Below are 23,805 nucleotides of genomic sequence, written 5' to 3' on the forward strand. Positions count from 1 at the left end.
AGACATAGGATTTTATGGTAGACAATTATATTGATAGTTAGATATTTGTTGGTTTGGTTGTGAGTAGAGGAGAGATAAAATTGTAAAGATAAAGGTATAAAAAATATTATTTAATTAAACAGGAAAGAGAAATGTAGTGTTTTTTAGTGTAATTATAGAGATATGGATGGGAACAGATTGAGAATGCTCTAAGGTCACACATAAGCACATATAGGGGTATTGGATCATAAGCATGGTACTAGGCAATTTCTAATGCCTTTATCTTATAACTTTCGGCTCTGATACCAATTTGTCACACCCCAACCTACGGTGAAATGTCAAGGTGCGAACAATTGGTTCACAGCTCACAAAACACTATCATGCAAATTATGACAATATCTAATTTATTTATTTACCATTTTCAAATCAAGTGCACAAAACACTATCAGATCACCTCATCCACCCCTATTTCTAAAATTTCCGACCACCACGCTTCATACACTCTGTACACCACCTCCTCAACACCCGTGTTCAGTATTCGGGTATTTCAACATTTGAACTATAATTCCTAATTCAAACCCTAATTCTTCATTTGGATGGCTCTACAATCTGCATCAGTAATCAATCAATACATATATGGAAATAATTTTGTGACGCATAAATTATATAATCAGTTTGTTTCAACTATAAACATTTGTGGGCTTTCAATTAGCTACACTCATGTTCTTTAAGAATCATCAAAAATAACTAATTTGACACTTGGTATAGTTTTGGTGCTCAGACGATCGGTGGTGCTCGAAGCTTGCAATGTTTGTAACTTGGGGAAGAAAGTAAACACTAATTGGAATTTGGGGAAGATGAAGTGATGAAAGTGGTAATGTAAATTTCAAAATCTATAACCATAAACCTCGGTCCTAATTCGCAACCCCTTCACGTGAGGGGCTGGGGTGTATTTGGGGAAAAGGGAAAAACATAAGGAACAAAACTACCCCTCACGTGAAGGGCACACTGATAGGTTTAATGACCAGACTTAATGAGATTAGGGAATTCGGGTTTAATTGCAAGTGAAATGAAACCATAGAAAAGAAAATTGCAAATTTGAAACTACTGGACTAAAACTGCATATTTTGACAAACCAGAGGGACGAAAAACGCAGTTCACTGAAATAAATATTATAATAAAGAAAAAGTAAAAATACATGTCTACCCCTGACTTAACGATTAAATTTAACGGGGTTAATGATTTGGATGTAATTGGCGAGAACTGGGAAACGTGGAGGGTTCATATGCAAAAAATAATTTTTTTTGACTAAAGTTGCATTATCTGCCAAACCACAAGGACGAAAATACTGTTAGGATTAAACACACACACGAACCGAACACACACGCGAAAGCAATAAACGAACACGAGGATATAACGTGGTTCGGTCTAAACTGACCTACGTCTACGGGTGGCAACTAGGTATATCTTTATTGAGTGACAAAAGATTACAAAATACATAACGTCAAATATATAGAGATACGACTAGGGTTTGTATCTTATTAACAAGAAACCAAAACCGGGCCGAGCTTCGGTCTGGCCACCCTACACCCGTCTACCCTTTGGACTTCAAATAATAAACTGGGCCAACAAAGCGTACGAACCCAACAATCTCCCATTCGGAGGCCTTGAGTACTCTCGTCTGCACTCCTGATTGTACTTCTGTAATCTAAACATTTAACTTCTAGTTGCCACCGTCTTCTCATCAATTATCCTGAAGGCCCGTTGAAGCTCCCCGGAGCTCCAACACATCAGTCACGGCTAAAACTGCCCCTGACCCGTTCTTTGTCCCTACCGGGTCTCACTGAAACAAACTACCGGATCCCGAGATACCCTGAGAACAAACACTCTTCATATTCAGCAAGTAATCCACTGGAGAGACTTTTACAACTGGAATACTGGTTTTCTTAATCCACTGTCGACCTGTAACTGTAACTGAAACATGACCTGGCTCTGGGTTTGTTACTTGCAAAACGAACCTTCTTCTGCCCACGAGATTATGTGAACCGGACTTTGTCTTTCACCAAAACTGGATCCACTCCTTTCGGTGATATATCGACCATATACAACGAACCCATTTTCTTGCCACGAGCAACCACTAGATTCCCTTTGACTATTTTCCACTGTCCATTCCCGAACTTAACATCGTGTCCCTGGTCATCCAACTGCCCAACTGAAATCAAACGTTTCTTTAAACTTGGAATAACCCTCACGTCTTTCAAAGTCCAAGAAGTACCTGCTGAAGTTATCAAATCAACATCTCTCATACCCGTAACCTCTAGAATATCATTGTTCGCAAGTCGAACCTTTCCAAAATCCCCAAACTTTAGATTCTTCATCGTTTCACTACAGTGAGTGGCATGAAACGATGCACCAGAATCCATCACCCAAGAATCAACGTTACTCTCAACACTAAGAACTAAAAACTCATCCTCTGGGCATTCTTCTGCAGTGTTGACTTCTGTAACGTTCACCTCTTTCTTACCATTCGGACACTGAATCCTGAAGTGTCCCTTCTCTTTGCAACCTCAGTATTCAATATCTTTACGAGCCTAGTCTGACTCTTTTTCATGCTCCCACTGCCTCGTTGTTTTCCCCTACCTCTACCTTTTGTGACTAATATATTACCTGCCAATTCACCTGAACTTCTGCGTCTTGAATCTTCTCCAAGAATCAAATCCCGAATCCCATCAAAAGTAATTGTTGTAGACAAACTACAAACCGCAGTCATTGTTTGCGACCAACTATCGGGCAAAGAGGATAATAACAAAAGACCTTGAACTTCATCATCAAACTTAATGCCGACTGAAACTAAGCGGGAGAGGTTCAAATTAAGATTATTAATATGCGTTGCAATAGACCCACCCTCTTTCATTATTGTTGTCACTAGCTCTCTGATAAGATAGACTTTATTCGCTGCCGAAGGCTTCTCATACATGTTGTATAGTGCCTCCATCATACCACGGGCTGTGGTTTCTTTCATGACGTTAAACGTCACATCTTCCAACAACGACAATGTAATGCAAGCCCTAGGTTTCTTGTCTAACTTCTTCCACTCTGCTTCTGACAACTTTTCTGTTTTTTTATCCTCAAACACCACATCCAAGTCTTTCTGACAAAGTAGCGCTTTAATTTGCATCTTCCATCAACCAAATTTCTGCCAATCAAACTTCTGTATCGAAACATTTCCGTCTTCTGCCATGACAATGACTAAAACGAAAACCTGGATAAAACAGAGATAGACACGGCAACGAATGGGCCTGAACTTAACGACTGTTCTACAGAACTCTGTTAAACAGTCAACCTATTTAAACGCAACGGAATAACGAATTGAAAATCAAAACTGAAACTTTAAATTAAAACGATAAAACCTGACAAACGCGGTTGACACTGGTTCTCCGTTTCTTTATCGCTTCTTCTGATTGACAAACACTTTTTCAATAAAAATAGGATCTTGATTGACTAATCTTGGCTGGTTCTTTGCTTAACCAAAGCTGGGAAACAAAACTTGCACCAAGCCCAAAACAAAACCAATGAATATGGCCCAACCAAACAAAGTATAGCCCACAAAAGAAAACAATAATCTCGTCTTTTGAAACTTGTTCCCACCTCCACGTAAAAACAAAAAAAATTCCTGGTATGTTTTGTTTTTTTTTCTCGGCGATGCACTACAGTAATGGTGATGCTATATAGGGGGTGTTTGGCCTAGCTTTTTTAGTGAAGCTTATAGCTTTTTTTAGCTTTTTTTACAAAATAAGTTAAATTTAGTGTTTGGCTTAGTTTTTTAAGCCTATGCTTATTAGCTTATATAAGCCCATTTGAATAAGCTTATTTGAAGATGGTTTTTTAGCTTATTTTATAGAAGCTTATTTGTTTAAGGGTGTAAATTACTCATTTGTCCTCAAATGGTGGTGGATTAGTAATTATTACTCTAACAAATTAAAGAATGTTGGATTTAACAACTTATTAAGACACATAATTAACTTGTAGAATATAAGCTAATCTAAACACTTAAAAAGAACTTATCAAATAATAGAAAAAAAGCTATAAGCTAATTTTATATATAAGCATAAGCTTAAAAATAAAAGCTAGGCCAAACACCCCCATAATTTACAAGTTTGGTGCCGCTAAGTAGTAATTGGGCCACTTGGCGGCACCTTACTTGTCCACACAATTTTTTTTGGTTAGCGTGACGAAAACCGACCCAAATCGCATAGACTCAACGTCTCAACTTTCGGGGACCGACAACATTTAGTTTTTACCAACGCTCGAGTTTACCGACCGACACCACTCCACTGGTCCACTCAACTTTTATATAATTTCCCCCCCTTTTTCAGCTCTGGTACAGTAACGTATATAGCCGAAACCGACCGACTTCGTGTCCAGTTACCGCCTCAATGCCCGGACTGACAACGTTTGGGTTTTACAACGTCCAAGTTTACTAACCAAACAAACTTTGTTTTAAATAAATTAGCTTTTTTTTGGACGGTAAGGTTTTGCCAATGGTGTCTATATCGTAAATAACGTAAACGATACTAACTGAATTCGCATAAACTCACTGACGTAACATTGGGCTTTACCAACACCCATGCTTCAACGTTAAGGTTTTTTCTAATTGCCTCGACGCAACGCGCCGGGTGAAAATCTAGTTGCTTTCTAAACAGAACCTCAACTCAGATCGTCGGACGACGACGACCGTAAACCCTAACGGCGACTTGCAGCGGCAGCGGAACCCTAGCGCAGTAGGGTGGCGGCGGCGGAAGGTTTGGCGACGACTCGACTGGTTCCCGTGTTCTTCGTGTGATCCAAACATAAGCTCTGATACCATTTGTTAGAATTAAACACACACACGAACCGAACACACACGCGAAAGCAATAAACGAACACGAGGATATAACGTGGTTCAGTCTAAACTGACCTACGTCCACAGGTGGCAACTAGGTATATCTTTATTGAGTGACAAAAGATTACAAATACATAACGTCAAATATATAGAGATACGACCAGGGTTTGTATCTTATTAAACAAGAAACCAAAACCAGGCCGAGCTTCGGTCTGGCCACCCTACGCCCGTCTGCCCTTTGAACTTCAAATAATAAACCGGGCCAACAAGGCCTACGAACCCAGCAAATACTTCATTTACACTTTTATTATTTGAATTGTCTAGTACACTACACGAGTTCTAAAGCTAGTTGTTTTATATAGAGAAGTGATAGCAAAGAAACTAGAATACTGACCAAGAGCATGTTTGGATTGACTTTGAAAAATGCTTATCGGCTTATTAATGTTTTCAAAAAGCAATTAGTTTAAATGTGTTTGGCAATCACAAAAAAATTTCTTATTTTAGCTTTTTAAAATGGTTAAAAAGCAGTTTTTCATACGCCCCAAATTCTAACTTTTCAAAATTGCTTTTAAAAAAAACCAATAAGCCAATAAACATTTTTTAAACTCAATCCCAAACATGCTCCAAACATCGTCTTTCAATAGCGGCACTCCTCACGATTTATATATTTTCATGTTGTCAATGTTCATACTTTTGCTATTGCTTGGCTAAGTCTATACATTGTTTTCATTTTATTACTTTGTTACTTTGTAGCTATAAGCTAATAATATGATGTAACGCCGATAGCCTATCATGCTTTGAAATTCAAGATGCATTCAAATTTGATTCGAAATTCAAATACTAGGTTCGAATCGAATTCGAATATGCAACTTAGAACTTTAATTTATTTTCGAGTTATTGAATTCCAATTCGTTTACCAGACTAGACACACCCCTTGGTGAGGGCGTTTGACAAACTATGATGAGATCATCAATATTAATACGCTAAAATACACTCCAACTCATATAGATAAACTCTAGATTAACTTAATGTTCTTCAATGATAGTTAATTCTAGTGTAACTGTAAAAACCTTTTTTTGTTAACTAGCTTCGAGGATTGTCACGGGTCAAGATAGCGGTGAAGCATGGTTGTTAAATCGCCAATCATTTTTGCAATGGAGTGGAACTATGAAAGCAGCAATGTGAGTTTAGACTTTGAGACCATTAAGAGCACACTAATCTCTAAATAAGAACATATTAACTGTTATGCATAAACTATGAAGTTTTGTAGCACACCAAGCTTGTGCTTCATCATCCAGTTGCTTTCACTTTGAGAGATTGGATTAGACCAACCACACCCTGTTGAAAAATGTCAAACACGGTTATATTTATAAAAAGACATTTTTCAAACTAATAATTCAGAATGCGATAAATTATGAGCATCCTAAAGTATAATAACAACTTGCAAATAAAATGATTTAAGAGGTTTTGTGTTGGCAAAGGATTGATTATAGCTTGAGCCTTGAAATATGATATTATCTTATATATATGATATTCTGAAGTTTTTAGAAACTTAAATTAATAGAAATATAGGCTGTTAAAAATGCAGTAGAGTATTTGATAATTCAAGTTGGTTTTAGGGTGAATTTAAAACGGGTACTTTTTTTAACACCTGGATCATAAACCCGCAAACCTAACGGGTAATGAGCAACTGGCACCTATACCTAAACGTTTAGATCATACCCTGATAGTTGTAACAAGCTCATGGTAAAGGGAATCCAAGAGTGCAATAAGAATATAAAGCGCGACCAAGGCATATGTCACAAAGAAGACCTGCAATACAGTCGATGTGAAAGTGAGTGAAATCAACAGTTACTCTCACAAAATCATTTATATGAACTTCACCTGACGAAACTGCGTTGTATCAACTGTTGAATCGTTAACGCTGGATTATTCGTTAGCAATGAACATCCCATCCATCACATCGTGTTGCATGCTCACTTCATCATCATGATCTGCTATATCCTAAAATAGGTCCGATTTTAAACAAATAATAATAATAACATTAAGATTTATAGCTTTTATGCAAATAGCTAAATCCACCAACTATTTTCTCGCATTATCATTATCACAATTTGTAACAACAGTTCAACTACTAGAAAACCAAAAACTTGAGGAAGAAGCAGTAAGCTGCCAAAATTATTAGAAATATTTGTGGAGTGATTGATACTTAAAGTTGATTTTGGGGTGAATTTAAATTCAGGTAAATTTTAACCACCTGAGATCATAAACCCGCTAACCCAACGGGCAACGGGTATAAGCAATGGGCCCAGATGGACCCATTTATTTATAAGTTAACGGGTATAAATTGGCAGTTACTCTTACAAAATCACTTATATGAACTTCACCTGAGAAATCCACGTTGTATCAACTGTTGAATCGTTAACGATGGATGAATCGTTAGCGATGAACATCCCATCCATCACATCGTGTTGCATACTCACTTCTTCATCATGATCTGCTATATCCTGAAATAGGTCCGAATTTAGGTAATAACAACAGCAACATATATTGTTATGAGTTATGAAGACCTAAAACTGTCATTAAACCTTTTAAGTATCATAGCTAAGCCCGCCAACTGTTTTTTCGCATTGCTATAATTAGACGATTCTAATGCTTTGGTAAACATTTTAATCGGACTACTGGTTTTGTAGGCATTCAAAAATATTACATCGACATAGAAGGCAAACTAGTATCAGTTTAAGCTGCTAGCCCTTTTTATAGCAAAAACAAGTCTTTTAAAAACTATGTTCACGCATCTTGGGGTCATAACATTACCATGCATGACTAGTTTGACTCGACTAAATAGCTCCACAGACGAACGGAAAATATTTGTGTTCTGTTATAAAAGAAACAAAAATCTCGTGATCGAAGGTTTCATATTTATGATAGAATCAAGAAGAATGGTTTTATCAAATAGTGAAGTAATTTTTTTTGCCAAGAGTATAGTGGCAATAACCATAAGTCATCATCAACCATGTATTTATAAAAATAAAAAATGGGCCGAGTTTAATTTATGACCACATCACACTCACGGGCTCACGGCCCACAAACCCAATTTCATTATTTCCATTTTATACGTTTCATAATTTATTTATTATAAAATTCGTCTTAGTAACAGTTTGACTGCTAGGAAAACCAAAAGCTTGAGGAATTAAAAGCAGTAAGCACCCTAAATTATTTGAAATACAGACTGTTAAAAAATGTAGTGAAGTATTTGACATTTCAAGTCGATTTTGGGTGAATTTAAGATCGGGTAACCTTTAACCACCTGAGATCATAAACCCACAAACACAACAGGTAATAAGCAATGGGTCCAGATGGACCCATTTACTTATAAGTTAACGGGTATAAATCGGCACCTATACCTAAAGTGAGTGAAATCAACGATTACTCTTACAATATCACTTATATGAACTTCACCTCATAAATCCGCATTGTATTAGCTGTTGAATCGTAAAAGGTGAACATCTCATCCATTACATCGTGTTGCATACTCACTTCTTCAACATGATCTGCTAGTTCCTGAAATAGGTCCAATTTGAAACAACTAATAATAATAATTATAATAAAAACGTTGTCATACAATACCGTTTTCAATGCCATTATAAATGGATTGTCCTTTGAAAGAAAAGGTGCCACACGAGGCGTTTCAGATAAAATGTTAAGCCACGATCTTATATACTGATGACTGACCGCCAAATCATTTTTCTCTAATATATTTGTGTTCTTCTCTTCCTGGCCATAGATAAGCCTCTACATATGACGGTTATGCATTAGTATCCTCTACTAATAATAACAATAATATTATGTTTATTTAACAAGGGTCTTACAGAGAGACTCTCGGCCACCAGTTTTACCCTCGGCACAAATGCATATTCTTCAACAAAGCTCCTGATGGCATAGCAAACAAAATAATGTATTAGCAAGATTAGAATATTACATGACATGGTTTCAAAATACTCAACTTTTATCAGAAATGCCTCCGGTGTTTTCCAGGAAACTCGGTGCAACAGAACGTCCCGAGAGTGTGACTGCAGTAACCCTTAACCTTTCAAACTGTTCATGCTCCCAGTCAACCTGCATAAAGTTATGAAATCAAATGGCTTTCCTAAACTGTATTAAGTTTATAATATGATTATTGTCTTAATGCCCTTACTCTGGAATCAGAAACGTTTATTTTCTTGCGCTCTAGCGCAACTTTAAGGCCAATTTCCTCTGCTACATTGGATAAACCCTGCACACAAGATCACCATATTAGACATGTTTTAAAGGTTGATATGTAAGCGTATGAAAACATATTCGTGTGACATTATTATCCACCTGCCTTGAAAATTTTCTTCAAGTGAGCATTCTCTGGATGTTTAGAAACATGAAGCCATAACCCATTTTCACCCGAGCTAAGACTATTCAGGCAGATAGCATACTCAATACTTTCCAGTAAACTTTCATTAAACCTTCTAAGCCACTGCAAATAATAAAACATGAGTGACAAACTTCAATTAAATAAAGGTTCATGTGAAGTAGATGAAGTAACAGGAAAAGCATATTAAGATTGAAACGAGTCGCTTTTTTACAGGCCATACAAACTTTTTGTTCATTTTAATACTTATGCGTTTACTATCAAACTATAGTAACATCATACTAATCTAATAATTTGAATAGACACCTTCTGAGTCCCGATGTAGTTATAAGGCCCGCCAGACGTCAACCCAAAGAGTATGTTATACCTTCCTCTCGTGTCAGGGTCATCATATAAAATAGAAAATAGCCTAGCAATTTCAAGAAGCGCCGCTACGCCACTCCCATTGCTATCACTTCCGGATGACAATGCCTGTATTTTAAAGACACGATTAAGCGAATGTAATATATTTGCAATTGAAGGTTAATCTTTTAAATTACCGGAGCTGCACCGAATGTATCATATGATGCAACGATGACAATAGTTGGGAGTGGGTTTGAATCGTCGTCAGCTTTCAACCCAGGCAACCATCCCTATATATAGTGGATTGTTTTGTTACAATTACTACTAATAATTGTAGGTTTTTTTTTTGCTGTTGCAGGTTCACTTTAACATATACAAAAAATGTACATGAAAATAAATAAATGTTGATTGAGAAGAAAAACCTGGATGTTTGTGATTGTGGGAGTTGCAAGTTTCTTAGGAGGCGGTGATGCAACAGTAACCTTGTATCTGCAAAGGAATGCAGCCAGTAATATCCAAATAATTAAGTTGAATGTAGTTGATGGACCATTTATAAAGTAAAACTTTAGATCATAATGAAGATAATAAATAAATATACTTACTAACCCGTGGCCAGCAGCAGTTGCATTGTTTCTCTAGATATCGGCTAACAGTTTCCGTAAATACATATCTTCAAGAGCAAAATAGACAGGATACTATAACATGAAAACAAACAGAATTCATAATGTTGTTCAATTGCATTATATGCGCAAAGAAAGAAACATATATATATATATATATATATATATATATATATTGTTTGCTGGTTTGTTGAGTGACTGACTTGAATATTAGAGTGTATTAGCTTCTGCTCAAAATCCGCCAACTGTGTTTTCTCATACGCATAATCACAATTAGTAAGAAAAGATCTGTTGCTAGGAAAACCAAAAGCTTGAGGAAGTAGAAGCAGTAAGCCTCCTATAGGCTGTTTCCCTTGTTCAATATATTCTGCAGCCAGCCAAATTGTTAAAATAAAAAACCCAATCCAATCATATAATGAAAAACGGCTGCGAAGATAAACAGAGATACCTCGAATGAAAGGTTCATCCAGTTGACGTAGAGAAGAAAGAATGACGACAGCACGGGAGAGATCGGCGGGAAGAGAAGAAGAAAAGGCTACACGGTGATCGAGGGACGCAACACGAGATCCAAAGGGCGCACCGGAGATATCATACTGAATCACCCGGTAAACGTCAATCACCGTAGATGCATCAACGCCGCCGATTACAATCAACAATACAACCGCACCAACCACGGTATTCGCCATTGATGAAAACCCTAGGGGAACAAAACTAATTTAGACCATCTCCGAGAGACGTGATGAGGTGGCGAAAATAGAACATAAAAAGAAAACACAGAGAATGCATTTTAGTGGCTACCAAAAATCCAAAACATAAAAAATCACCTCCATTTCACAATTATTATTTATTATTATATATTATAATTTTGAAAGTTGTTTGCACACTGCTTTTTACTGTTTCTTTGAAAATGTGCTATAAGTGTTGTAAGTATAGCATAGATTGTTGTACACTGTCTTCATGCATCTCCTTCTTCTACGTGTGTTCAACTTTACAGCTGCCCAATTCTAACTTTAATGCGTAGTTTTACCATTCAATGCTCCCAAGCTTTGGTTGTCATTAAATCACCACCGTTCCTCTTCCCCACCGACACTGCTCTCTCTCTACAACAGTACAACCACGATGGTCATCACCACCCCGTCCAACCATCTCCCACCATCATTGTGTTGATGTGTGGAGTCAGTCGGAAGGGGTGGAGGGGGCCCGCTGGTGCGGGAGGTGGTTCTCCTACTGTTGTTGGGTCCTGTTTGGAAATCCTAGGTTACGGTGGTTGGTCGCCTCTTTCCGCCAGCGTAACATGGTGAGGTGTACTTTGTGCTTTACCGGATACTAGTTTGACATCGAGCTTAGTTGGCAATGATGGTGGTTTGCGGTTTGTGAACTATATATGTTTTGTGAACTTTGGTCTGTTTTAATGAAATTTTGTTCCAGTTGATCTGTGTGGGATCCGTTGATTGGTAACCTAACCGTTGACACATTAGTTTTTTGGGTTTTATGGTTATCACAAAGTTATAACCTACAAATATATATATATATATATATATATATATATATATATATATATATATATATATATATATATATATATATATATTTTCATGGTTTTTGGTGTTATGCGGTATTCGGTGACATGGGCATAGAGTACAATAGCATTTATTTTTTGGCGCAACAATCATCTAGATTGTTTGGTAGATGTGTAGGATCGAATGATGCCGATTAAAAGTGGTTTTGGGGTGCCAAAGAGACCAACGCAGCAAGTTCAATGGTTTCGGCTTCAAGGCAGAACCGGGATGTACGTACTGTGTGTTTGTTACAGACCATTGGAGGCAATCAAGGTGTGTGCTCAATAGCTGATTCGGGTCTATGGAGGCTGCCAAATCGTGACGGTGATTTTCTGGTCGATATTGTTGTGTTACAAGAAGATTTTAGTAACTTATATATATTGGTTAATCTTCGGTTTAGGCTATGAAGACAGTCCGCTTTTTATCGTGGCTCCCTATGTTGCAGCTATGGCGGAGATATAAGGGTTTTCATTTGTGTTTTTGTTAGGCTGAGGGGTGTGGGGGCTCTAACGGGGGCTCCAGCCAATAATATTGTGACGTGTGGCAGAGAGAGAAACTGGATAAGGGGGGTGTTGGAGCCCCCGCTGGAGCCCCTGGCCCTGGTGTGGAGGGGCTCCAGCGGATTTTTTTTTATTTTTTTATAAATGTATTAAAAAAACGTATTATTAAAAAAACTCATAAATTATTTTAAAAAACACACATTTTTTTTAAAATTCAAATTACAAAAAAAAACATACTAAAAATTAAACAAACAATAATACTTAATAATAACACTAATCTAATACAAGATCATCGGGTCGCCTCGCCCACAAATGTTCAACCAACTCATGTCGAAGATCCCCGTGTATCTCACGGCTCTTGATATTTGCTATGTTATGAAGTTTTTGTTGATCACTGATTGTGGACGGTTGTGGCGGAATGTCACCTTGGTAGTTTTGGCAGATAGCTTTTCCCTCGTCTTCTAACGTCATGTTGTGTAGGATCAGACACGTGTAGACGACGTCCGTTATCCTCTCCCGAGTCCAATAACGTATCGGGTTCGCCAGAACATAATATTGTTTTTTTATAGCTCCAAAAGCTCTTTCAATATCTTTTCTAGCAGACTCTTGCTTCTTCGTAAAATACTTCCGTTTGTCGGCGATTGGATCTGTAAAAGCTTGAACTAACAAAGCCCATTTGTTGTAAATATCATCGACCAGATAGTACCCGTACTTGAAGAGTTCTCCATTTGCAACAAAAGATTGAGGTGGTTCAACCCCGTCGATAAGGTCGTTGATCAAATTTGACTGATCGATAACATTAAGGTCGTTATTTGACCCAGCAACACCAAAAAAAGCATGCTAAAACCAAAGATCCTGTGACACCGCCGCCTCAAGTATAAGGGTCGGCCCTTCATGATCACCACGGTGGAACTGACCTCGCCAGGCCGTTGGACACATAGCCCATCCAACATGCGTACAATCGATGCTACCTAGCATCCCAGGAAAACCATGTTTTTCTGCGTGCACCTCATATATGCGTTGGATGTCATACAGTGTAGGTTTACGCAGATATCTCCGAGCGTAAGTCGATATGACTCCTACGTATAATATATATTACAAAATGTAATAAATATTTAATAAAAAGTAAAATTAATGTTTTTTACCTTGGCAGAAAAAATGAAGGGATTCACGTGCAACCCTTTTCGACATCTGTAAATACTCATCCAAAGCGTCCGACGAGATGCCGTACGCTAATTGACGGATAGCAGCCGTGCATTTTTGAAGAGGGGTAAAACCGGGGAGACCCCTAGCATCCTCCCTTTGTTGAAAAAAGGGATACCGTGCCTCTAAATCACTTGCTATACGCATGAACAATTGTCTGCTCATTCGGAAACGAGTTCGAAAATCCGACTCCTCATATACCGGTTGAGGGCTAAAATAATGCCTAAACAAAGTATCGTTAGCACCCGATCGATCACGATCACGAGGTGGTGCTCTAACCCTCGGGAGTCGAGGTTGATGGGCTTGATTTTGCAAGAGATCGACCACAGTTGCGGTCAAAACTCCCCCTACATGAAGAAGCAAATCATCCTCTTCGGAGGAGTCGGAATCAGACAAGTACGACGACATTATTTTTAAAAAAAAATTGGAAAGATGGGTTGATTTTGGGTTTTATTTTGAAGTTGTGGTGATTGATATGGGTGAAATGGGGTATTTTATAGATGAAATGGGGTATTATATAGGAGTTTGGGATATTATATAAGGGTTTTAAGGTTTTTTTTTTTAAAAATAATGAGCTCCAACGGCTCTTTTGGGCGGGCCCACCGGCTTTTTCTCTCTCTTCTCCCGCGACCACACTCACGCCTGCCTGGGGGCTCGCGCTCGCGCCCCGTTCGCGCCCCGGTTCGCGCCCCGGTGGTGTGGGGTTAGCGCCTGGGGGCGCGAGCGGAGGGGCTCACGCGCCCAGGTTAGCGCCCCACACCCCTCAACCTTAGCGTTTTTGATTTTCAAAGGTTGATAGCACCTTTTCAATTCCGAACGCAACACGAGGGTAATAAATTCTAAGTTGTCTGGGCATTTTGATCCAGAAGTTACCCAAATTCTGTCTTGACCCGGTATTGTCATATTGTTTTAAGTGGTTAACGTTCCACTATTTCACTATAAAATTTACAAGTGAACATTCGGTTTTATAATTTTTATAGGGATGGTTAAGAGCATTTGTAATGAGTTACCCATCTCTATTTCTAAAATAAAATTTAAAAAAATCATCTAAATAACCACGTCAACTCAATCTCCATCTCCAACATCCATTTCTAAATTTTAGTAAAATTTTATAGGAAGCCTTCAAATTTAGAGTGTTGCTTCAATACTCAATTTCTAACTACCCTTCCATATACAAACCAAAAGCTTTTTGACCGAACTGAATTTCAGGTGTTGGGTTCTTGGTTTAAAAAGCGAGACGCGAAGAAAAGCGACGAGGTTAAAAACAGAAGCACGGAGTGCTAGGCGCAAAAGCGAGGGCTTTTTGTACGCAAGGCAAGCATATTTATATAATATTTTATATATGTATATATCATGGGTGTTTAGCATCCCGACCCATAATATGCTATATTTAAGCATTATATATGATTTAATACAACCTAAAAAGCATATTGTACAGCATTTAGATGCTTAAAAACCACTTGCGTATAAAAGATGAACACCTCAGCTTCGCTTTAGGTTACTTTTTGCCTAAATATCTCACATCTGGCTCGCATTTTAAACATCGATCGCATTGATTAGCCTAAAACGAAGAGGCCCTCGCCTTAGGTCACCTCTCGCCCCAGCTCGATTCAGGCGTGCTTTTTTAAACCAAGGTTGGGTTAACCCGACCTAAATAAGCAATTTCGATTAATCAGAAAATAATAATTAGATAGTCAAACTTCTATAAAAATATATTATAAATTGAAAATGATAATAAAACTAAATAGTTAGTAGTTAAGATTATAAATGGAAGGAAGAAAAAAATTAATAAAAAAGAATATATAAATGGAAATGGAGAATGGGTTGGAGAAGGTTTGTATAAATTGATATATGAATTAAAGAAATTGTGTTTTTTAGATAAATTTTAAATATGAAGATCCTAATAAGAATGCTCTAAGAGTGGAAGGGGCACTCATGGGTAGTGCTCATTCACCGACGAATCATACACAGTTATTTCATTTATATCCTTAAATATCACAAACCAGAAAAAAGCTGGAAACATCTACCCACAAGTACCATAGAACTTTTTTTTGTTAAAATTTAAAAATAAAAAAAATTATGTGTAATTAAAATTAAAATTTCATTTAAATTAAAAATATTACATAATTGTATAATCAAATCGAACCAAAAGCTAGGTATTCGTGTATCACCACGACTTGACAACCTTTTAATTAAAACACATTATAAAACATAGAGAGTCGGACGTCACACGTCGCATGGACCACCATGACTTGTATGACATCCTAAGAGTGTAACCATATTCTTTTCACAAATAGAACATGATCACGATAGAAAATTAAAGTTGTGATTCGTATGGCGTTGAGTGGTATATCTTGGCCTAATAGGTTTCATGCCCTATCCAAACTCTCCAGGTAAGCAACTGGGTCCCGCGTCTAATCGGGAGTTTTACGCATTGCTTATCCTTAGGTTTCAATAACCTTGGTGTTAAGATTTCGAAAAATAAGCACGTCACCCTTCCAGTTACTACATACCCGCCACATAAAACCATCTTTAAGAATAAGAAATATCGACAACTTAAAATCGAAAATTTGATTATTGAAAACCCTTTGGAAATCGTTGTGTTAGAAATAAGCATTGGACTTGTGTGTGCTTATGTAATTGAAGTAATTGAATCATCAGTAAAATAGTATCAAGTAAGTGCTTCGAGCAATCACATAAGGCTCGCATAATTTCTAATCATGCAATCCTAAAATAATTAAAATAAGCTATAACCAACTAGAACACTACGCCTAATGTCCTATCTTATAGTCACGGCTCTGATACCAATCTGTAACAACCCGGCTAAAGCGAAATACACCCGAGTGTGACGTACAGATTGCTCAAAACACATGTGACATTTTTGAGTGACAATATTAACATTAATTGCTTTAAACAACAAATACACAAGCTTAAAATCAAATAAATAAATACAAAGAATACATATTAAAGCATTTTTTCCATTTGTTTGAATATTCTAAGTACTAGTCTTTTTCCCGTATTATCTTCTAATAGATGTGCATGTAGCATATATACAAAATAAAGTCAACTAAATGAATAGTTGGTGAGTTCACACAAGTTTTGATATAAGTACATAAAAACCATACAATTCCATGAACAAGTGTAAATGATCAAGTAAGGTCCTTTCCAGTTGGGATTATGCACCAACGTACTCGGATAAGGGCAAGTACAGTCCTTTCTAGTTGGGATTGCGCACCAATGTACTCGGATAATGAGGCCATTTTCCACTTATAACAACAAATGTATTGAGCGCAAGGGGGGGGGGGGTGTACGATCATACTATCTTAAAGTAATCCATGTGAAAGTAATTTTGAGCAAGTAACAATTAAACACACAAGTCTATGCAGCGAATTGTAGTTTGTAATTAATGAATAAACGAAATTGTAATTTGGATAGGATATATATATGCTACCTCCAAAAGTAGTAAAGAGTAAAAATGTGGTGTGAGAAACACACTATAAAGTTGAAGACAAACTTGAAATAAAACCAAAAGCGCGTAAATGAAACCTGTTTGAACCCGTCTAGGATCTAGCCGCATCGATACATCAATCATACGATACATACACGAATACGTTAAATACGGTTTATTGATAAATATGGAGATAAATACATTATTGTAAGGATAATAAGTTATTGAGAGGATATAACTTAGATCTAGGACCTCACACCTCTCAAATGTGTGATCTCCCATAAATATGAGCATGGATATGCCTATTTATAGGCAATATGCTCCAGTTCGTTAACTTAAGTCTAATTCGTTATGCCTTCATAATGAATTAGACACCATTCGTTATGCTTCTATAACGAATGGGTAATAACTTAACGAACCAGCCCTCAATCGTTATGATTCCATAACGAATGGGCTTATACCTTAACGAACTAGCCTAGTCTATAACGAATGGAACTCATTCGCTATACAACCCATAGCGAATGGGCCATTTTACATTAAATATACATTAAATATAAAGACTAGACAAGCTATAAGTTATTCGATCGCTACGGACACCAAAACCGTGCACTAATAGACACCCCCTTTTCCGTAGCTATCAAATACTTTAATCTTGAATACTTTAACTGCAAATCACCAGTCACAAAACCATGCACTAACAATAGATATTCCATATTTTATAAAGGTGAATAAGTAGTACAACGGCCCTATCTTTTTTGCATTTTTCATTAAACTGATTGTTGTTACTGTCGTGTTTAAAACCATTACACAAATGTGATGTAGTGTAACATTCTATGACAATATGTTCGAATCGTCACGTTATGGAAGTTTGGTGATATAAATTTTCCTTTTGATATCATATTTTTCATTTTGTTAACCATAGAATATTATAGAACATTGTCGAAAATAACATGTTATCCGAATTTGAGTGGTAATTGTAATGAGAAGACATTATGCAGTTGTATAAAGGTGATTAGGCAATTGATTTTTCTTCATTCCATATTAGGTAAAAAATGATTTTGAATGTTGACCCTTAAGAAAATATAAGTGCTTATAATAACGCATATTATACAATTGTAATGGCGAAGTAGATACTAAACATTAATAATTCCATAATTATCTCAAAAGAGGATCTGCTGGTCTCGTAAGCTTGGCCGACCTGGATGACGGTGTCTAAATTGGTTACCCACAATGCATTATTCCAGTCGTTGTTGTTAGTTGGGCAGGCCGGTATAACGGTTACGAGTGCGGGTGATGTATCAATACATGCAATGTTATTTCCTTCTTCTTTAGTTGTGTTGCTGGTGGATGTGGGTGTTGTTGAGAACCAACACTATCATTTTTGTTAAAAAAAATAAATTGTATAACTTGTAGTTAAATCATATGAGTAGAGAAATATGTTGTGGGTGTACAGGGTTCAGTCCTTTCTGACGTGTTGTTGTTGAATCCTTTGATGAAGCAGAATCCGTGTTTGTGTTGCTTAAGGGTATATGAGTTTTTCTTTTCTCATAGTGCCTTCGTGGTGTGGGTTTTGTTTTTTCATTTGTACCTTGTTAAATATATAAATCAAAATTGTGTGTACATATATAAGATGAAGGTGTCTAGCGGAGCTTTGTACTTACCATATTCTAAGGGCTTCGTTTCTTCATCTATCCCGTGGATCCAACCATTATTCAAGCCACCCTACTCGATAATCTTTTACATTATATGTGAATATTAGGTATGGTGGGTAAAATTTCAATTTTATACAACAAATTTACATGGTACTTAATATAATGATGCTCTGCCAACCAGTTAATTCGTTGTCATTAAAATTTACAAACCAAACTTCTCTTCTACAACTATTGTCTGACAGCGTCCTGTGCTAAAAAATATGAACAATGACAAAATTCATTTCAGATATAACTTTTAAATGTTCTCAGTTATTAACATGATCATTCTTAATTTCTTTTAAAAATCGGTCATTATTGGGCTCGTTTAGGCTTGCAACCCTACTCGTGATCGATAAGTGAATCTCAGGGTCGTTTGTTAAACAAGATTATTTCTAGGCTCGAGTTGAACACAAGGTCTTTAACTTACAAAAGTTTGAGTTATGGCAAATAAAAAATTATATCTTCGATATATCAATATCTAACTGAATTAAGTTGACAACCTACATACCATGTCAAAGTTGAATCTCTCAGGTGAACTAAAATTGTGATACAAAACCGTTTTTAATGGTTCAATTTTGTTTTTCAATAATAAATTCCGTTAGTAACGGTTGACATCATGTTTCTGTCTTTAAATGCATGCATCAATGGGTGTTAATTGGTGACTTGAAGAGTTGATGAAGTGTGAGTTGGATCGTGGATACCAATTACCCAATTGATTACAAACATGCACTTTTTTTGCTTAGTGGCACGACCAGTGGCGGGCTTACTCTTAGCCGAAGGGGGACAACCACCCCCTTAGTTTTTCTTTTTCAGTTATATATTTGTGAAAATTTTGATCCCCCCACCCCCTAAAATTTTGCAAGTGTCACCTTAAACTCGACGGATCTTTGTTAATGAATATAATTAATCGGAGATGGCTGCATTGATGTTTTAAATGTTGATAAAAAAATGGTAGGGCTTGCAGGTTTTTTTTTGATGGGAAGAAGAAAGTGATGCAGTCTTTAGGATAATTTTTCAATTAGGATTATTAAAGAAGTCAAAGTTCTTTGAAGGTTGTTATTATCCAATCTATTTAACTATTGTTGTAACATCTTGCTTTTAATAATAAATAAAAGAAGTTTCATTTATTCAATAACGTGTCGTATATCAGTTTAGATAAATAAACTATAAGAGGGTGGGTATGGACAAGATGGAATAAGGGGTGGTAATGGGCCTTAGGTCCATGGGCTTAAGGGAGTATAAATACCTCTTAAACCCTAATCCTTTTCATTTTACACTCATCTCTACACCATAGCTTACACCTTCAAAAACACACACAAACACCCTCCTATATCCTGAGCCAAGATCCGAAGGTGAAAACCCGAGCTTGTTGGTGCTAGAACGTCGTAACGAGCCAAAAACCGACATCAAGCTTAGACCGGGTTCGTGAAACCGATTCGTTAAAGGTACGTTTATAACGGAAACTTGCTTGTTTATGCTTGGTTCGTTTAGTAATCCTAGATCTATGTATAAATGGTAAAAACGAATCCAACGCAACAAATCTTACTGAAATTCGTTAACATTTGTCGGGTTAATCGACTGATTAATGAAGCGGGTTTAAAAAATGACCAAACGCACCATTTAAACGTAAAAAATTGAACGTTTGGATGATTAGGGTTGTTAGGCGCTGTGATTCCGAGCTCAACGATACCAAAGTCGTGTTGTTTCATCGTGATATGAGGTTTAATCTCAGATCTGGTGCGTTGACTGTTCTTGACGATATTGACTTTGACATCTGAGTTAAAGACTTGGATAGGAACTTATGCTCATTCGTTATGTTGAACAAATCGCTGGTCATTCGTTAGAAAACCATAGCGAATGGGATACATTCGCGTGTCTTCATGACGAATGAACCCTTCATTCTTCTAAATGAATTAACAAATGGCACTCATTATTCGTTATTACCCATTCGACATAATTAGGACAACGAATCAAGTCATTCGTTACATCCGTATGCTCCAGTAACGAATGAGCCTCCCATTCGTCGTATGGTAAACACGAATGGCTAAGGCCATTCGTTGTGCTCTCATTCGTTCCAGATCAACCATTCGTTATAACGAATGGAACCATTCGTCATAACGAATGGGGCTTAATCAGAGGCCATTCATTATAGCGAATGAGTTAGCGAATAATAATAATTTAAGAGTTCTAGTGAGATTTTAGTAAATGACCTTTAATAGAAATAAAATTTTTCCAAGCTCACATGACAGCTCGACCCCTGCCAGGGGCTCTGCCCCTCGGACCCCGCTAGAGGCTGCTGCCCCTAGACCCTGCTGTCAGGGGCGCTGCCCCCGGACCCCCGTTCGTTGAGGGTTATATTAGACTAGAAATATTATAAGGATAGTGATAGGAAATTGATATGTGTAATTGTTATACAGTTAGCCGCGCCCAGTTAAAGAAAGGAGTTACCATTAACTCAGAAAGGAACCGAGCTCAGGTGAGTTTCTAGCCCCATTTCCTTGTTATGTTTTTGGGGCCGTGTGCATACTCAATGTGATTAGTTAATACACTTACCTTGAGTGGTAAGTGTGTGCATGAATGATGTATGTGATAGATATTATATTGTGAATATGAATGAAAGCTTGACGGTACATGAACGATTTTCGGATATTGCACGTATCGCTAAGGAATGTAAGTGTTAGGATATGTAATAATACAAATCAATCCTTAAATTATGTAAGGCTACTTAGCCTTATATAGACGATGGAGACTAATTCGTTACACATCCCGTAAAGAATTGGATCCATTCGTTAACTTACAATAGCATAACGAAGCACAGATTTGTTATACCCCCATTCGTCAACATTCCATGACAAATGGGAAACATACATAACGAATTACAACCCATTCATTAAACATCCTTAACGAATGGATTAATACAAATAACGAACTGGCTAATTCGTTAAACATCCTTAACGAATCAGCCTATATATAACGAACTACTTGTTTTTCCATAAATACCCTTTACATTAAAAGAATAATAAATTACAACCGATAAGTTACAAAGACTCGAGACGACAAAAACTGTGCACTAACAATGGATGATATATGTGATAGATATTATATTGTAAATATGAATGAAAGCTTGTCGGTACGTGAACGATCTTCGGATATTGCACGTATCGCCAAGGAAGGTAAGTGTTAGAATGTATAATTATGTATGTATGAATGATAAAACAGGGCATGTATGAGATTTTATGAAAGTATGGTAGAGCGAATGTAGGGACTAGACCCTAATAATATATGCGAATGTAGGAAACATACCTTAATAATATCCGCGGATGTAGGGAACAGACCCTAATAATATCTGCCAAGGTTTTAGGAAGAAATGTATGTATATATGTATGCATGAAAGAAAGAATGAAAGTATGAAAGTACGAAGGAAGTTAAAAAGATAAGTATGTATATGTATCTTCGGATGCGAATATAAGTACATGGATGTATTGTATGTTACCTGTATTAACTAGAACTCACTCAGCGTAGCTGACTTTTAGTATGCACGCATGTGAATAGATTGAAGCAGTTGGCTTGAGAGAAGGACACATGACAGGATTGAAGGGACTAGCATCCAAAGAAGTTTTGTCATGATGTTTCAAATAAATTATTTATGTTTTGTTTTTAAGACAAGTATCGAATGATTGTAATGAATGTTTGAAGTTTTATTTATTCCACGTAAGTTTTAATTAACTCTGATATTTTGAACTGTGTTTATGAGTAAATCCAACACCAAAGTAGGGCATCGGGACCGAGGCCTTACAATTGTTTTGAAGTCCGAGCAGTATAATGTTTTTTTGAACCACCAACAAACATAGAATGCCTAAGTACTTCGTACGGGGTGACCCGATGGCAAAAGGCCACAGCCAGTTGGCCCAACCCAGCCGTACGGAGCTCTTAAGCGCCTCCAAGTTATCTCCAGTTCCGGGAAAAACCCATCTACCCGAAGACCCACTTGTGGTAAAACTCGAACGCCCTCAGGATATAAGATCTCATGATTCTTTCATTGACCAGCCATGTCCCCCATAAAGTGTTGTAAGTAAGGATTGAACTTGGGTCTCCATTGAGAAACCCACGCTTTCTATCACTACACCACGTTACAAAGGACAATATAATGGTTTTTAGTTAGGAAGTTACTTTTTTACTTTACACATAAAAGGAGATTTTCAGTTATGTAATTTATCTTTTTTATTTTAATAAGTGTATGCCTCATTACTATTTGTGAATGCTCTTTGAGGTTTGAAATTCCAATGCACGAGTTATTATTTTAGGTTCTAATTTAAAAATTATTTGGTGTATATCTGGTACTTGTTAATTGCTAAAAAGTATACTATATACGTGTACAGATTACAAATTACATTTGACATATAAGAGTTTTAAAATTAATTAGTATTAGCATTATTTCACTCTTATTATTATTATATCGGATAAGTTTAAGATACAAAGTACAACAAAAATGAGAAGAGTGAGTAGGAATCTAATTCATTGTTATTAGATTTGGATGATGAAAATTAATTTAACAATAAAAACTGATGAGAAACATATTAAGGTAATAATCCACTTATGATGACTTTTTTCTCTTCACATGCAAGTCACATGTCAACCTCCATCATTTTAAAACATCCAGAGCTTTTAGGGGTGAAAACGAGCCGATCCGAGCCCGAGCTCGACTAGACTCGAGCTCGGCTCGTTTAACTTACACAGAGCTCGAGCTCGAGCTCGGCTCGTGAGTAGATTTTTAAGCTCGAGCTCGTTTACTATTTATAAATTAATTTTTATATAATTATAATTACTTTTATATATTTTTTGTATTGTAATACTTTATGTATAAAATAATATATGTTATTTAGTTATATTTATTTAATTTTTCATAGCATTAGATATATTAATTTATAATTATTAAATATATATTTTAAAAAAATTATAAAAATGGCAGGCTCGTTTAGGCTCGCGAAGCTCGGGCTCGGGCTCGATTAAGCTCGGCTCAATCGAGCTTTTTAACGAGCCGATCTCGAGTAGCTCGCGAACAGCTCGGCTCGTTTGCACCCCTAATAGCTTTTTTATATGACATTTTTTAAAAACAATTTACCATAATAAATGCTTTTTTTTAATTTTTTTATATCAAAATCATACTTATATTAAAGCT

General features: G+C 36.7%; 1 pseudogene; it reads right to left on the reverse strand.

Annotated features, from left to right (window-relative positions):
• Nucleotides 1-8,240: 8,240 nt before the first annotated feature.
• LOC143637238 (uncharacterized) lies at nt 8,241-10,911 on the reverse strand (annotated as a pseudogene).
• Between the last annotated feature and the right edge of the window lie 12,894 nt (nt 10,912-23,805).

This window comes from Bidens hawaiensis, unplaced genomic scaffold, assembly GCF_021521415.1.
Source record: "Bidens hawaiensis isolate Kalapana, Puna unplaced genomic scaffold, B.hawaiensis_p1.1 tig00008152_1, whole genome shotgun sequence".
NCBI lineage: Eukaryota > Viridiplantae > Streptophyta > Magnoliopsida > Asterales > Asteraceae > Bidens > Bidens hawaiensis.